General features: G+C 34.2%; 1 long non-coding RNA gene across 2 annotated transcripts; it reads left to right on the top strand.

Moving 5' to 3' along the window:
• Positions 1 to 444: 444 nt before the first annotated feature.
• On the top strand, positions 445 to 4,246 carry LOC107633574 (uncharacterized). Of its 2 annotated transcripts, none has more exons than XR_002362695.2 (2): positions 445 to 1,112; positions 3,675 to 4,246. It is a non-coding gene; the product is annotated as an uncharacterized LOC107633574 (long non-coding RNA). The 2 variants fall into 2 exon arrangements; XR_001618737.3 differs by having other exon boundaries at positions 1,249 to 4,246.
• The last annotated feature ends 622 nt before the right edge of the window (positions 4,247 to 4,868 follow it).

The raw sequence follows: 4,868 nt of genomic DNA, 5'->3' as shown, positions 1-4,868 counted from the left end.
CCAGCAACAAATACCGCGGTGAGTGATTCCTCCAGTACCCCTCGGTAGGATGCTCCACCTGTAAGACCCTAAATTTTTTTTTGGAAATTTAATAAGGTATTTATGATTTATTTATTTATTTAAGAGTATTTTTTCAGAAATTATTATATTAATTGGATATTTTTTTTTATAATTTAGAGCTTTAATAATTGAAAAAAATAATAACAAAAATTTTATATGCTTTAATTTGAATATTTAGATTTTAAATTTTATTTTATGAATAAAAGAAAATTAGTTTGATTGTCTCTAATTGTTGAGTTAGAGTATTTATTAAAAAATAATAGTATTTTTATTAATAATTATTGTTAGATTAAAATTATTTTTTTAATTACTATATTACCCCTAATTTTATTAAAAATTATAAAATTACCCTTATACCTAATTTTACCCTAACCCTAACACACAATACACTCATCCTTCACTCACTAACTCTAGCCGCCACCCTCACCTCCCTCAACACACCCACACACTCAGAGAATAGAGCGGGGGAAACGGAGGAAGGAAAAAGAGAAGATAGGGGAGAAGAAGAAGAGAAAATAAAGGAGAGGGGGAGAGTGCGCCAGTGAAGGCCACTGCCGCTCACTACGCCGTTATCATTATCGATGAGGGAGGACCGAGGAGAGAGTTTCACGGAGAAGGGAGAGCTCACGAGAGAGAGGAGTGTCGCCATCGTCGTCACGGCTGCCGGTGTGGAAGACCGTCGCCGCCGTTGAAGATCTGTCGCCATTGTTCCTTCGTCGCCGTTCCACTATTGTTGTCAGGGGTCAAAACACAAAGGAGGAGTCTCTGGTTCACGCTGCTATGCCTCCATCACCACCGTTTCATCACTGATGCGGCTGGGTTGTCGTCACCGTCGCCGGGAAGGGGAGAGCCGAAGGAATCCATCACCATGCACACCATCGCCGAAAAGCATAGAATGGGGAAGGAGGAATAGGGGGTTACCACCGTCGTTGGAGATGGCTGTCGGGCTCAGAAAACCTCGCCACACACCTGTGGCCGCTGGGAACGTCATTGACGCTCTCGGAGTCAGCCACTGGAGCTGCGACTGCTCCGTTCTTGGTTTCTTTTGTGCGGTAAGTCGTTCTGCTCTGGAAACTCTTTTAGTGGTTATTTCGTTATATATTGCTGAGGTTTCTGCAGCAGTATTTTACGATAGAGTTGAGATTCGGTCCTTGCATGTTGCGATTAAAGCCACCGCTGTTGTTGCAGAAGTAAGACGGAACTGTAGTTGCAGCTGTCGCTGTTGCGGGTCGGGAAAAAAGAGTTTTGACACATTTTATAGCTTTTGGGTTTCGATTATTCGACGTAGGGGCATTTTCTTAAACTCATTTTACTATCAAGAATTGTTACAAGTAGATATTAATATGAAAAATATATTTTTTATGATTTTTGTAACTCTTATGGATTGAATTGAATTATTTTTTATGAATGTAATCATTTTCTTGATTGAATTATTGATTGGTTGAGGTGACTGGAAATTATGATTTGATATTAGAATTGGTTGATTTCGGACAATGACTTGAGATTTGGAAATGGTTTGATTGGGACTCTTGAAGGGTGGCAAAAATTCGAGTTTTAGAAGAGATGCTGTCGAAATTTTTATAAATATTTAAATGAATTTGAATCATTGGAATTGATCGGCAAAATGAAATGAGTTTGTTTGATTAATTTTGGTTTAAAAATAATGTTTTAAGTAATTTTAGAGAAAATTAAAGTATTGGAAGTGAATTGGAGATTTAACTTATTTTGGTTTTGTTAACTTTAAAAAGGATTTATGTTTTGGGGCATTTTAAGGGAAAAATAAAGTGATGTAAATGTGTATTTAAGAATGGAGGAGTTTTTGAGTCTTTGAAAAAAAGTTTTGAGACATTTTAGAGAAGATGAAGTATTTGAATTTGATTTACCAAAACGGAATGATTTCCGAGCTTCTTGGGAATGTTTTGAACTTAAGGATAAAATTGAAATCGATTTAAGGATTATCCTTGTGATATTGTGAATAGAATGAATTAATATCATAATGAGGTTAGTATGAAATGCGATTATATATATAGTTGCGGTTTTGATTTCGATTCGGTTATGTTTGATTGTGATTGTGAATGGAATGAGATTATGATTGATGTTTTGAGGACGGTGGTTTTGTCCCGCTCACATATTTGGCAAGTTGAGAATGAAGGATTTCCTCTCTTGTCGTGGTATGGATATGGGGAAGGTGGAATGGCACTCTCCTTCGTATTATTTTTTCTCGCATCTTTCTCTGATTGTAAGGTGAAAAGGTGTATTCCTTCGTAGAATCAGAAGCAGAAGCACAAGCAGAAGCAAAAGAAAAGCAGAAACAAAGTAAAAGCAAAAGCAGACACAGAAACAGAAGCAGAAGAAGTAGATGCAGAAGTAGAATCGGAAGCAGAAGCAGAAGCCAAATCGGCAAGGTGTAGTGACGAGGATGCGAAGTGACGGCGAGATCGGTAGCAGCGGCGGCAGTGGCGGAGCGCGACTCCCTGGCTCGTGTCTCCTCTCTTCCTCACGAGCTCTCTCTTCCTCTGGTTCTGATTCCCGACGGCGATGGCGACTCCAAGCTTCGCCAACGCCTTCCCCCTTCCCCTCTTCTTCTTTCCCCTCATCTTCCCCTCCCCCCACCCCCCCCTTTCCGTTCCCCCCTTCCCCCTTTTCCTTTCCCTGCGTCCTTTTCCCTTTTCCTTTCTCTCCCGTGTTCTTTTTTATTTTAATTTTATAATTATTTTATTAAGGTAGGAGAAATTTAGTAATAAAATTAAAAATTTTATTTAAAAAAAAAAATTTAATACTAAATAAAACATTTGAGACGATTTTAAATAAAAAAATAACGTTGGGGACGAATTTGATTTTAACCCTAAACTTTAAGGACTAAAACAATATTTATCCCCTTCAATTAATTATTAAAGTTAATTTTGGAGGTAAGAATTTCTTATGATACTTGAGAGTTTAGGCTTTAAAATTAACAAAATTGTCTGTATTGGTTTTCTTTTTTTTCTTCTTGTGTTTCTATGCTTTCTCTAACAATTTTATATTCATCTTTTATATTCATTTTATTGCTGTTTGTTCTTTTTTTTTCCGGGTTCTTTTGTCTTAGATTTTAATTTAATCCATTTAATCTCATTTCACGTGCTTATTAGGTATTCTGTATTCTCATCATTATTTTTCTTTATAGTTTTTCCATAATATTCTGTTTCATGCATATTTAATAAGTGTATCATTCCTCATTCCGTTATTTAAATGTATCGTTGATTTGTTATTTAAAAGTTTTGTGAATACAGTTTACTCTTTATGCCCACTAGGTCATTTACATTTATCATCAATTTTTCATATGGTAAGATTCATAGGCAATAATTTATAAAGTGCAAATCTTTATTATTCATTCTTGAATTAAATTATGGTAGCTGTTCTTCTTTCACTGCCTGGACACCTTAATTTATATTTTGTTAAAATTAAGGCGTTTTATTGCAATAAAACAACTATGGCCTCAAGGTCATGATAGTTTTCACTGTTCTGTTACATGCTGGATAGGTGTTTGATTTCATCCTTTTTTTTTTGGATTAAATTAATGTATTGAAAGCCTTGATTCTTTTTAACATTTATTTTATCCGTTATCTCAATGATAGGATAAAAGACCTTTTCACCTGGATTTCTAAATAAGTATGGTGCGGGATTTGGAACCTTAGTATATTTTATTGACAAGTGCAATAATTGCATTGAAGTAGGACTTATCGGTAGTTCTTCGCACAAATGCATCTCTAGAGAATACTTTGAGAGGATTCTCAACTTTAATCTATTAGGTACTGGACTATATATACAGATTAAATTTGTTGTATCATCCATTTTCTTTGTAAGCCTGATGAGAGACCAAAATTCTAACTTTGAATTGACTCCAATCTCTAAAGCATGTCAAGAAAAAATTGAGGTCATTAGCGAGAGAGATGGATGCACTCAGTGCTAGGGAAACAAGGTCACTGAAGAAAAAAAGGTCTTTGAGGTACATGTTGAGAAGGGATTGCAACGGGGCTAGAAGATTGTGTTTGAAAATCAAGCTGATGAAGCGATAAGTAGAAATTATAGAATTAAGCATTGTGGTATCTGTTCAGAATTACAATTCAGTAATTTATTTAGTTACTTATGTATTAGTCATGAGATTGAGAGCCAATGATAAATTCATTTAGTGTTATGTTTTTATCAAGATAAATATTGCTTTTACTTATATACATAGTGCTTAGATGAGTGTTTGAGCTTATTCAACTACCTTAGATATCTTGCTCGCATTTAACATGAATGAGATTTTGCAAGAGCAGGAGATTGTGTAGCGTTCCAATGTTGTTCCTTAAATTTATAGAATATATAAGTACATTGTTGTCATATTAAATAATTGTTGACATGAATGTTAATGGTTTAATTTAAATCTAATCATTATTAGAATTGAACACCATGTTTTTTTGTGTTTATTTTTATTACGATCTGTGACATTTTGATCAATTTTCATTTTATTTGAATCTACTTATGGTCTATATAAGTTATAATCATTACTTTCTTTAAATAAACAAATTACTTAATGTGCTATGTAGCTACTTTATATGTTTTACTACTCTGTTCGTGTGTGTACACTAAATAATAAGACTTGTGTCTTATAGATGATTGTATTGAGAAAATCAAATTTTCTTTCGATCTAATGTGAAATTCCATATCACAATCGAAAGTTGGAAATTAATGCATAAATTTTGTAACAAAATCTAATTGTGATAAGGTGCTTTATGATTAAACAATTGATAAGATTTTGCACCAAGTGTTTTAATATTTTTATTATT

Source organism: Arachis ipaensis, chromosome B1, assembly GCF_059453495.1.
Source record: "Arachis ipaensis isolate K30076 ecotype BB chromosome B1, ASM5945349v1, whole genome shotgun sequence".
Lineage (NCBI taxonomy): Eukaryota > Viridiplantae > Streptophyta > Magnoliopsida > Fabales > Fabaceae > Arachis > Arachis ipaensis.
Note: the sequence above shows the minus strand (reverse complement) of the source record. Positions and strands in the feature narration are given on the sequence as shown.